A 13,066-nucleotide genomic window follows, 5' to 3' on the forward strand; every position below is an offset into this window, starting at 1 on the left:
TCTTTATAAAGTCATTATTAAAAAAATATATAAAACTATACACAACTAGTATTGCCACATCCATAAATACACAAAAATAATCACATCATTTATCCTGCGCGGTAAACGCTGTAAGAAAAATATAAAAAAAAATTACAGATATTCTGTTTTTGGTCACATCTTCTCCAAAACATTGGAATATAAAGCTACCAAAAAATGTACCCCAAGATGGTACCAATAAAAACTACAGCATGTCCCGCAAAAAAACGCCCTCACAGCTTTGCAGATGGAAAAAGTTATGGCTCTCAGAATATGGCGACTTTATGTAAGTGTTTTTATTGTGAAAAAGAAGTAAAACATAAAAAAAACTATATAAATTTGGAATGGCCGTAATCGCAGTTATCCGCCGAATAAAGTTACATGTCGTTTATACCACCCGGTGAACGCTGTAAAAAAGACAATGCCCCAATGGCTGTTTTATGATCACCTTGAATCTCGAGAAATTGAATAAAAAAAACATCCTGATATGCAGGCCACAGGGGCTGGCTGGCACATTTTAGCCTGGGGTGCAAGCCCACAGCACTGGACCAAGAGTAGCGGCCCATCCTTAACCTGTTTACCTCCACCTTCGCTATAAAGGCGGCAGAGGAAACTGGGCTTTAAATTGTTAAAAGACGGCAGCTGATTGTGTTTTCATGTTGGGATTGCACACGCAAACTAATCCTGCTTAGGGCCTGTTCACACCTGCGTCAGTGTTTCCGTTGAGCAGCAGAACAACAAAAATATCGTCTGGTTTCAAGTCATGGTGTCCGTGGTCATACCAAAAACAAAAGCGCAGCAGTCTGCGCTATTGTTTCCGGTATTTTTACCCAGATCTGTGATAGAACCTCCAAAGCAGATGTGAATCTGCTCTTACCGGCATATTGTTTCTGAATACTTCCGCCACACAATGATCATATAGTGAATAATATTACCATACTGTTACTGAATAAAAACACTGAACAAAACCAGGGGCGTAACTAGGAAAGATTGGGCCCCATAGCAAACTTTTGACTGGGCCCCCCCCCTCCCCTGAGTGTCACACAACCCCCCCTTGTAGATAGTGCCTTTTTTACAGCCCCCCCTGTAGATAACGCCATACAGCCCCCACTGTAGAGAACGCCATACAGCCCCCCTGTAGATAGCGCCATACATCCCCCTGTAGATAACGCCATACAGCCCCCCTGTAGATAACGCCATACAGCCCCCCTGTAGATAACGCCATACAGTCCCCCTGTAGATAACGCCATACAGCCCCCCTGTAGATAACGCCATACAGTCCCCCTGTAGAGAACACCATACAGCCCCCTGTAGGTAACGCCATACAGCCCCCCCTGTAGATAACGCCATACAGCCCCCCCTGTAGATAACGCCATACAGCCCCCCTGTAGATAACACCATACAGCCCCCCTGTAGATAACGCCATACAGCCCCCTGTAGATAACACCATACAGCCCCCCTGTAGATAACGCCATACAGCCCCCCTGTAGATAACGCCATACAGTCCCCCTGTAGATAACGCCATACAGCCCCCCTGTAGATAACGCCATACAGTCCCCCTGTAGAGAACACCATACAGCCCCCTGTAGGTAACGCCATACAGCCCCCCCTGTAGATAACGCCATACAGCCCCCTGTAGATAACGCCATACAGCCCCCCCTGTAGATAACGCCATACAGCCCCCTGTAGATAACACCATACAGCCCCCCTGTAGATAACGCCATACAGCCCCCCTGTAGATAACACCATACAGCCCCCCTGTAGATAACGCCATACAGCCCCCCTGTAGATAACGCCATACAGTCCCCCTGTAGATAACGCCATACAGCCCCCCTGTAGATAACGCCATACAGCCCCCCCTGTAGATAACGCCATACAGCCCCCTGTAGATAACGCAATAGAGCCCCCCTGTAGAGAACGCCATACAGCCCCCTGTAGGTAACGCCATACAGCCCCCCCTGTAGGTAACGCTACACGGCCCCACTGTAGGTAACGCTATACAGCCCCCCACTTTAGGTAATGCCATACAGCCCCCCCTTGTAGGTAAGGCCATACAGCCCACCTCCTTATAGGTAACGCCATACAGCCCCCCAATGTAGGTAACACCATACAGCCCCCCCTGTAGGTAACGCCATACAGCCCCCCCTGTAGGTAATGCACAGCCCCCCCTGTAGGTAACGCCATACAGCCCCCCCTGTAGGTAACGCCATACAGCCCCAAACCCCCAAAAATATCTGACCTATAGTGTGTCCTACAAAATACATGTATCCCCTATCCATAGGATAGGGGATACATGTGTGATCGCTGGCAGCGATAGGGAGAACGGGGGACCGAAAGTCCCCCAAGTTCTCCATGACTAACCTCAGACTTCAGGAGTCTGCGCAGCTCAATAGAAATGAAAGGAGCGCTGGTCACGCATGCGCACAAGCGCGACCGGCGCTCCATTCATTTCTACGGAGCTGCCGACACAGACCCCGGAAGTCCGAGGTTTGTGATGGAGAACTTCAGGGGACTTTCGGTCCCCCGTTCTCCCTATGGCTGCAAGCGATCACACATGTATCCCATATCCTGTGGATAGGGGATACATGTCTTTTGTAGGAACAACCCCTTTAATGGCAGAGCGGGGAGATACTTCCCTGCTCTGCCATAGTGTTTAGTGGCGTCGCGCTGTAGTAGCCATAGCGGCAGCTAGCGGAGCCTCCAGCCATAGTGGGGGCCCGTACCGGCGGGCGACACGGGCCCCCTCATACCGCGGGCCCCGTAGCAGCCGCTACGGCCGCTACGGCGGTAGTTACGCCACTGCATATAGTGATAGATGCCGGTCCTACACAGGGGCTCTGTGTAGGACCGGTATAAGTAATTACAGCACAGTGACATCCAGTGACGATATAGGGGTAGATACCAGTCCTATACAGGAGCCCTACAGACCATATAAGTGATTACAGTACAATGACCATATAGTGGTAGACACCGGTTCTACACAGGGGCTCTACAGGCAATATAAGTGATTAAAGTATAGTGACATCCAGTGACCATATAGTGGTAAATACTGTTCCTACACAGGTCTGTAGACCATATACAGCACAGTGACATCCAGTGACTCAGAGGTGACGTCTTCTCAGATTAGATTTGTTCATTTTCCCTTTTCTTCTCCATCCTGACCAGAGCGCTATGACGACTTCTTCTAGCCACGATCGCCTCTGCAGAATTTAAAATACAGACAAGTTGGTTTCCTGCTTTTCTAGCATTCATCCCACCTATGCCGCATCCTCTAAACAAACTCGTCACCCACAGTGCCCCAGATAGTAATAATGATACCCACTTTGTGCCCCACACAATAATAGTGCCCCCTTTGTGCAATCATATAGTAAACGTGCCTCCTTTATGCCCCCCATACAGTAATGCTGCCATTAACAGGCCCCCTTCTCCTCCAGGCCCAGTTGTGATTGTAGTGGTTGCTACCAGACCCAGATGGGAAAGGGACCCCCGATAACAGTGGGCTGATATTTTTATCCTCTGACAGGAGACCCTGTGGGGATGGTGGCCCTAGGCATTTGCCCAGTTTGACCCCCTCCTAACACCAGCCCAGTAGAAAAGTGTTCTAACAGACGTCACAGGTGTAGCGCAGCCATGGGGGTGGTCATGAGAATGATGGGGTCCTAAAAATCTACTGGTGGACCTGCCCAGGCCAGCTCACCCCTCGCAGGCCAGAGGGGAACATTACATTAGTTTCATGAGGTCATTATGAAGGCCCTAATATTTGGGAACCAGGTAGGGGAGGGCCCGACCACATCTGCCCGAAGCGAGGGCACCCGGTTTATACTAGCACAATATTTTCCCAGCAACGTTTTCTAAACTGTAAAGAAGGAAAGGATCTAAAAAGAAGCAGAGCGTGTCAGAAAAGAGGGATAAGAAAGGACACCATCTATCAGTGAAACACCTGCCCCATAATACCTGGCTTGTTCATACAGAATTGCATCCTATCTTGCCACACATCTATGTATTATATATATTATTAAAGGCCCCCTAATAAAGGCCCCCTGGTCAGCCATCTTTGTACTCCTTTGAAGCCCTGCCAGAATGATGCATGTTATGGCAGCCTGGGGGCCTCTTGCAGGGCTTTAAAGGAGACTGTCAGTATAGCGATATACTGCAATACATTAGTATTGCAGTATATCATGTAAGCGATCCAATGATCGCTGGTTCAAGTCCTCTAGGGGGACTAATAAGAAAAAAAAACAGTTAAAGTTTTTCTTAAGGTTCCAAAAAAAAATGTTTAAAGTTCAAAAACCCCTTTTTCCCATTTTTATTCCATAAAGCAATGTTAAAAAAAAAATTAACGTTAACATAACTAGTGTCGCCGCGTCCATAAAAGTCTGAACTATCATAATATAGCGTTATTTAACTCGCTTGGTGAAAGCTGTAAAAAAAAACTATATATATATATATAGAAAATGTAAAAAGCAAATTGCTGGTTCGTGGCTTAGCGCGCAGCGAGAGCGGTCGCATGTTCTAGGAGCTCCGCAGTGAACCCGCGCCAATGTTATCCTGCAGACATCCTGAGGCTTCCTAAGGCTTTAAAAATACCGTCCAAACGATCTAGACGGTCGAGGGTGACTACCGGAGCCAGTATGAGCCCCACCAGAGGTCAGTCGGCCGCGGAGAAGCTGCAAGGCTTTGCACGGGGTGAGGGGCAAGATGGCGGCCGCCCTCCTCTGCCTCAGCGCTCTAAAGGAGGAGAAGCATGCTAAATTGGAATGACCGGGACACGATTTTACGCCTGACACGCAGGCTACCGGAAATTACTTATAATGGGGCAAAAGTCTCTATATTCCCTGACCTCGGCTGACTTGCAAAAGAGACGTGCGACATTTCTTGCTGTTAAGAGGCGCCTGAGAGATCTGGGTATTCCATACTCCATGTCATATCCAGCTAGGTTGCGAATTGTGGATGGAGAAAGATCCGGTTTTTTTCAACTCCCCGCAGGATGCTGATGAATGGGTGAGAAACAAGCGCCCACCTCGACGGAACTAATTCTGCCTGATAACACAGATGGAGTTTCGTGTAAGGATGACTGATGATGTTGGGCTATTCTGAATCACCGGACTTCCATGACTAATCGTAGGATTTCGGGAACATTCCATTCTGATGGTGATCTGGACTGGGTCTGACAGAGATCGGTTAGACCTACTGCCTGGCTAGTGCGACTTTTTGTGTCCTTGGATTTGTGGGGCGCCATACCTGAGGAGGCTGCCGCACGTCCCCTTAATGGTGGAAGCTTAACTAAGTTGCTGTTTGGCGCGGGTATTACCCCCGTATACTTAAATGCCACGTTTTTGGGCACGCTCCGGCAATGTAACATGCATCTACATGCATTGTCGGTATTGTTCTACTATTTACAATCTGTTCTTTTGGGTTCTAGGTTGGAATGTGCCTTGGGTGCGGGCAGTTATGATACTACTCATGTACAAATGTAAACGCATAAGGGATGCACCGAATAATTATCAGCTGCTTCTGAGAAAGGCGGGATTGTTGATGTATATCAGGCATTGTGGATCTCTCCTACATGTGAGAAGTATATTTTATGATTGTCTTCTTTAACTGTAATGTCGTGAAATGTGAGGGGTATGGGCAGCCCGCAGAAGAGAGTAATATTGTATGGTTATATTCGCAAAGTTAACCCTCATATATTGTGCCTCCAGGAGACGCATTTAACACCTGCTAAAATGAAAACTGTTCTTAGGCCCTGGGTCCAGTGGTCTAGCCACTCATATTACACATCGTACTCGAGGGACGTGTTCATTTTGGTGCTCAAATCTGTGAGATGGGAAGCTATCCATACTAAAACCGATAGTGAGGGTACATTCCTCCACCAGCATCTTTACAGATTTTGCAAATGGCGGCTACCTTTGCTGCAACATATCCGACTGCTAAAGTGTTGGGCATGGGAGATTTTAACATGGTTGTGAACTGCAGTCTGGATAGGTTTAGTGCTTCTTCTGGGCAGGACCGTGTACCCCCGCCATATCTGTACTGGGTTTACTGTTTGCTGAGATGGGATGGACAGAACTTTACCGATATAAACACCCAACAACTAAAGTGTATTCCTCCCTAGGCAGAAACTCCCTATCCTGCATAGACTATATGTTGGGAAATTCTCTCATTGTACCTTTGGTTGAATCTGTCACTTATAAATCTAGAGCGGCGTCTGATCATTCTCCTATGGTGACCAGCTTTAGTCTCCCTGGCCCCTCCTTACCTAGGAGCTGGAAAATACACCCCTTTTGGTTGACCCTGACAGGCCCTCAGGATAGGATCCCTGAACAACTTGACTTGGATATGTAGAGTCGAGTGATCAGTAATTATTCCTTACCCCTTAAGAATAATAACACATGACACCAAGGTTGGATTTTAATGGCCACAGCAGCCGTTTATTATAAATTTTATAAAATTAGAAATTTTATAACCAAACCTTAAATAACCTAGAATTCCCCAACATTGGAATTCTTCCAGAATAAACATACCAAACCCTTAACAGGGTCAATATAAATAACACCCATAACATGACCAGGGGAAGCCCTTGAGGTTACCACAACTTAGAAAAGATAGCTATCTGCCACCACCACTTGTTTTTACCTCCAGCCGTAATCCGGCTCGAAGGCACCGCTCACTTCTTGCAGATGGCTTTGCCCATAAAGCACTTCAAAGGGGTAACACCCTAAGAAGCCTTCATATTTTGGGGGACGCATACCCCTGATGCGACCCCCCACCAGTTTTACTGACCAACCTCAAGGACTCCCCCCGCCACTGCGACATGGACCTTGACCACCTCAAGCCCAAGAGCTCCTCCACACCAACACCCCTCTTTCAATCCCGTCTGCTAGGGCCAAACTCCACAAATCCATCCCCACCTCATTCAAATGCACCCCATCCTGTCTCCAATAACAACCTACACCCGCTTCCAGGTCCCTGTGCCTGACCACCACACCTCGATTTTTTGCCACAAATGCCGACACCGCCCTATTCACTTTTATTCTGGCCTGATTGAGCCTCTCCATGGATCGGGCAAAGCGCCATGTCTTTCTGGGCACAATATCTGACCTGACTATAATCAGGCCCGGGTGTAACGCCCATAAACACAACAAATCGTGCTTAATATCCCTCACTAAATCACGAAAAGGGCGCACACTCAAGTCATTCCCCCCAACATGTAAAACTAAAATCTCGGGAACCCGGTCTAGCTGCGTATACACCTGAAACTCTGGCAACACCCTGGACCAAACCATTCCTCGGAAACCAAGCCAATGCAGGACAGCATCCTCCCGCGGAATCCTCAGTTGTCGACCATCCGGGCGAACTTCCGCCCTTAGTGCGCCTCAATACACAAAGGAGTGCCCCAAGATCCAAACCAGCAAAGGACGCGAACCTGCGAAAGAAAGAAAAGACACATCTTACAAATCCCATTCGCACTCTATCTTCCACAGGTACAACATACCCCCTAGAAACCTTTTAACAGTCTGACAGCAAATGAGGCCGAACATAAGTGCGGAAACGGTTAGACTCCCATCTCCCAATACGCCTAACCCCTGACTCATCCAAACCCCATCGCACCGCTTCAGTTGCTGCACCAATTCTAAACGAATGGGAAGAATACTCAGCTGACTTCAACCCAATTGCCAGCAAACAGCGCTTAAACACTGCCCCAAATTGGAACCTGGATAAAAAGGACCTGTCTTCATGCCGCAATAACGGAACCCCCGTTGCCCCCACCTGTACCCCAAAAGCAGACATACACTGTACCGGACACACCGCCGAACGCCCGATAGCAAACAACACAATCCGCGTCCCCTTACCCACCGTGTCAGTTTTTGACCTGCGCATCAGCAAACAACTCCACATCCTCTTGACTTATTCCCCCCGCACGCAACCCACTCGGCGACACCAATTCACCCACTCTAAAAGCCCAAAAAAAGGCTAACGAAAAAACCAAGCGAAACAATCGGACTTCAAAGGCCGAACTACAAACCACCTCCACCGCCGTACCCAACAAGCAAAGAATCCGGTAAGAAACTGGCCGCCGCCGATCTACCGACCCTCTCCCCCTGCGAATACCTTTTAATTCTTGAATCGCCAAAAATTCCTTGGTCACATCTTTTTCGCCATGCAATTTCAAACGAAACGCCACAGCGCACACAAACTTATTCACTTTTGCTACAGACACACCTGACTCATACACATCCCCCAACCAATACAAAAAGGCCACCAGCCTGTCCCGGTCTGACCGGACGTCGCCCAAACCTCTCAACCAAAGCTCCCATTGAGCCCAGCCAGCCCTATATGCTGCCCACGTAGAACTTGCCAATGATCGCTCAATCAATGCTCCTGCCGCAGAGAAACCAACTCCCAAAGATGATCCGGGCACACCATGCCAATCTGCTCCGCTCCCGGCGCCAGCTGACGAAAACGATCCCACTGTGAGCGAGAAAGGGCATCAGCAACACAATTGTCAACCCCCGGCACATGCACCGCCACCACCCAAGCATTTAACGACAAACAAACCAGCACCAAATGCCGCAACAGTTGAACCACCAGAGGAGACGACGCCGAGATGTTATTGATAGCCAACACCACCCCCAGATTATCGCAGTGAAAATGAATCTTCTTGTCCCTGAGCATATCCCCCCAAATGGTCACAGCGACCACGATAGGAAATAGCTCGAGCAGGGCCAGGTTTTTTGTCAGACCGTTTTCCACCCAGCTAACCGGCCACCCCCCAGCACACCACTGGCCACCACAATAGGCCCCAAAACCGCCCCCCCCAGCCGCATCTGTAAACAAGTCCAGATCCACGGAATCGTAAGCCCCAGCCATTCACAGGGACCGCACGTTGTACTGTCCCAAAAACCGATGTCACACTTCCAAGTCGGCCCGATGCTCCCCTCTCAATCTTACAAAGTGATGCGGTGCCACCACACCAGCAGTCGCCGCCGCCAAACGCCTACTAAACACTCTGCCCATGGGCATGATCCGACACGCAAAGTTTAACTTCCCTAACAATGACTGCAGACTGCGTAATGTGACCTTTTTAAGCCGAGACAACGCCTGAACCTCCAAACGAAGGGCCACCAACTTATCCTCCGGAAGCCTGCATTCCATTAAAACCGAGTCGATTTCAATGCCTAAAAAACGAATAACCGTAGCATGCCCCTCTGTTTTGTCAGGAGCCAGCGGGACTCCAAAATCCCTCAAGACTCTCTGCAACGCAAACAAAATATTGGCGCACATCGCCGATCTGCCCGGGCCAACACACAAAAATCATCAAGGTAGTGAATAACTGAATTCACACCTGCGACGTTCCGAGTTGCCCATTCCAAAAATGAACTAAATGCCTCAAATTAGGCGCAAGACAGGGAACAACCCATCGGCAAACAATGATCCACAAAAAATTCCCCTCCCAAAAACAACCCAACAACCGTTGACTCTTGGGATGAACCGGCAGGAACCGAAAAGCCGCCTCAATATCAGTTTTTGACAACAAGGCACCTGCACCCGCTTCGCGAACCAACGCCACTGCCTTATCAAACGACGCGTACACCACCGAACACAACACCGGATCAATACCATCATTAACCGATGCACCCCGGGGAAAAGAAAGATGATGTATCAACCGAAACTTGTTCGGCTCACGCTTAGGCACCACACCCAACGGGGAAACAACAAGATCCGACACAGGTGGTTCCACAAAAGGCCCTGCCATGCGACCCAAAACCACATCTTTACGAAGTTTTTCAGTCACCACCCCGGCGTGCTGATAAGCGAACCGGAGATTCCGATGAGTCACTGGAATGTCATAAGGAGGAGAAGGAATTACAAAGCCCATGCTAAACCCATCCGCAATCAATTGCGCCCCAGCCCTATCCGGATATCTACTTAGAAAGGGGGCCATCCTTTCCAGCTTCACCGGCGTCACCAACTTGACCAGCTGAACCCCCTGGTCCACCTCCCTTCTTGCCTTTTCGCAAACACTTCGACGCGCCGTGAGATGACCCGCTGCAATGGGAACACACGTGCTTGAACTTGCACGCTGCCCCAAATTTACACTGGCCGTCTTTAAACTGCCAGCAGAAACCGAGTTTTGAACCGGAACCTTGACCGGACTAACCGACCTGCCCTACAGACCCTCCGCTTCCTGGAAAGGACTGTCCCGGCTTAACCGGAGCAGTCACCCTCAACCACAATGCGATATTTTTCTGATCCCATCTAATGCTGGGCCGCACCGCCTTCCGCTGCCGAAATTGCTCATCATAACGCAGCCAAGCCATACCGCCATACGCACGATGCGCCTCACCGATAGCATCCATATAACAAAAAATCGCGGAACAATTTTCCGGCGCCTTTTCCCCAACACTAGCCAAGATCGCGAAGGCCCGCAGCCAATTCACAAATGTTTGCGGAATGAGCCGATAACGCAGACGTTCCTCCTCTTCCTTCTTACTCTCATCCCTCTTCCCTTTATCCAAATTAAATTTTGCCAATGGAAGGAGAGAAAATATCTCCACATACTCGTCCTTCCAAATGCGCTCCTGAACTTCCTGTTTCAAATGCGCCCTCAACGGGCCCTCAAAACAGACATAAACCTCACCTCTTGCTCTATCATCACCCTGTCACCCTCTTGAGCCCCATCTGTCTGCACCGACACAGCCACCGCCCCCGCACTTGCACCCTATATTGAGGCTGCCCTACCAACGGCGGCGCCGTCCAAACCGCAACCAGGGACACCCCCGCCGATACCGGGGCCTGCGACCTATCTAATCTGTTGACCAGCTCGCGCAAGCATCCCTCTAAGTCATCAAGACCGCTACCACCTCCTCCGGAAGACCCGTCAACAGCCGTAGAACCCGCCGCATCCCCCGCACCCCCCAACATGCGCGTATTAGGAGAAGAGAAAGAAGAAAAACACCCACCTGGCTGCTCAGGCGCTGTGATCCCGCCAGCCGGACGAACTTGAACACGCCGATGCTCAACATCGTCTCCTTCTTCTAAGTCACCCGCCGTCTGCGACCGCTGCCCGCACCCACAATGCAAGCACGGAGATCCCTGACCAGACTGTCCCGAAGGGCCGGCCTCCATACTAGCCCTGATGCTGATAGGGCCAGCCGCCTGCTGCCCGTTATGCGGTATCCAGAGCTCAGACCGCACTCCACGGCCCACCGGACTCGCCATTCTTCCGGACTCAGACCTCGAAGCAGCCAGCCCCCTGATTGGCACCTCACCAGGCGGGGCTGCCGGCACCACACCAGATGGAGGGGGGGTATTTGGGAAGGCAGGAGCCAACCCCCCCCCCCTAGCTGCCAAGCACCGCCGCAGCTGGGGATTTCTGCCAGGCCGGGACCACCGAGGGGATGCAGCTCTCCCTGGAGACCGGCCTGCAGCGACCCTGAAGGGGCTTCCCCTGCGGCGCCGTACCCGCGGGATTTCGTCAGGGCTAAGTCTCCCTGGGGGTCTGGCACGCCGTGACCTGCGAGCAGGCACGACCTCAGGTGAACAGACATCGGGCATGATCCCTCCACTAGCCAGAGGGCTGAGCAGCAGAGGGCTGCCTAAATTTAAGTCCAGCACTACAGGGGACGACAGGGAAGAAGCCGCCCCACCCCCCTCCCTGGACACCGCGCGATGAGAGCGCCGGGGCCCAGCTGCCTGGGGCACAGTCAGCCCCACAAGTCTCGTCACCTGCTCCTCGAACCATCCGACATCCTGCTGATCAACTGCCGCCCGGAGCCGCTCCACAAGCTCACTGAAAGATGCCATCTCCAACGAGCAGGTAAGTAAATATAACACTACAACGCTGCTGCTGCTCCTCCTGTTACTGTGTTACCTCCCGCTGTCTCCCTCGCACTGAGGAAAACAGCGGGAAGCCTGAGACTCCCAGCCCCTCCCTCCTCCCTTCCAAACCACTCCCCTTCACTCCCTGCTACTCAACCTTAACCCCTTCCTCACCTGTTCCCTCCTATCCTGTCATGGCGGTCTCCCCTTATTCCCTGCAGTCGGCAGTGCGGCCGCTCATGGAGGTATTTAATATAGAAAATAGCACATTTGAAAATTCCAGCATTGCATGGGATACTGTGAAGGCCTATCTTAGAGGGTGTCTCCGGTCCACTATTTCCTATTTAAAAAAGGACTCTTCCAGAATTGAGTTGGAGAAGCAATGCGCAGCTCTAGAGGGTAAATACACTGCTGATCCCACTGACATAAATAAAGATTTATGGCTGCAAATGGGGCGGAAATACCTATTACTGCTACAGGAAAAGGCAAATAGGAAGATATTTTTGCGAAGCAATCGTATTTTGAGTTGGGTAACCAGTCCAGCAAACTCTTGGCCCACTTAATCCATCAAAACTCTAAAAGCCCGGCTATTCTCAAAATTCACAGTAGCTCTGGGGATTGTTTGATGGACTCCCAAGGAATAGCCGAGGCATTTGTGCAGTTTTACAGGGAGCTATATACCTTTCAATCCAGTTATGATATGTCTGAGTTTCAGTACTATATGGATGGTATTTCGTTCCCAACAGTGTAGAAGGTAGAGCAGCCCTGGAAGCTGATGTGACTGAGGAGAAGATACGGGAATCCTTGAAAGGTATGTCAAAATGGAAAGCATCGGGTATAGAGCAGGGGTCTCAAGCACGCGGCCCGCGGGCCGCATGCGGCCCCTGGGGCTGTCATCTGCGGCCCGCGGGACACAGAGCCGCTAGTATCGGCTCTGCTCCGAGACTCTGGAATTCCCTGACATCGCTGTCCACATATGAACAGCGATGTCTGGGGCTTCCCCAGAGCCGGAGTCCCCGGCAGAGCGCTAATACAGGCTCTGCTCCGGGACTCTGTGGAATTCCCTGACATCGCTGCTCATATATGGACAGTGTGTCAGGGTCTTGCCGAGAGCGGAGCAGAGCGCTGGTGTCGGCTCTGTTCCTGGACTCTGTGGAATTCCCTGACATCGCTGTCCACATATGAACAGCTATGTCTGGGGCTTCCCCAGAGCCGGAGTCCCGAG

Source organism: Rhinoderma darwinii, chromosome 12 (genome assembly GCF_050947455.1).
Source record: "Rhinoderma darwinii isolate aRhiDar2 chromosome 12, aRhiDar2.hap1, whole genome shotgun sequence".
Lineage (NCBI taxonomy): Eukaryota > Metazoa > Chordata > Amphibia > Anura > Rhinodermatidae > Rhinoderma > Rhinoderma darwinii.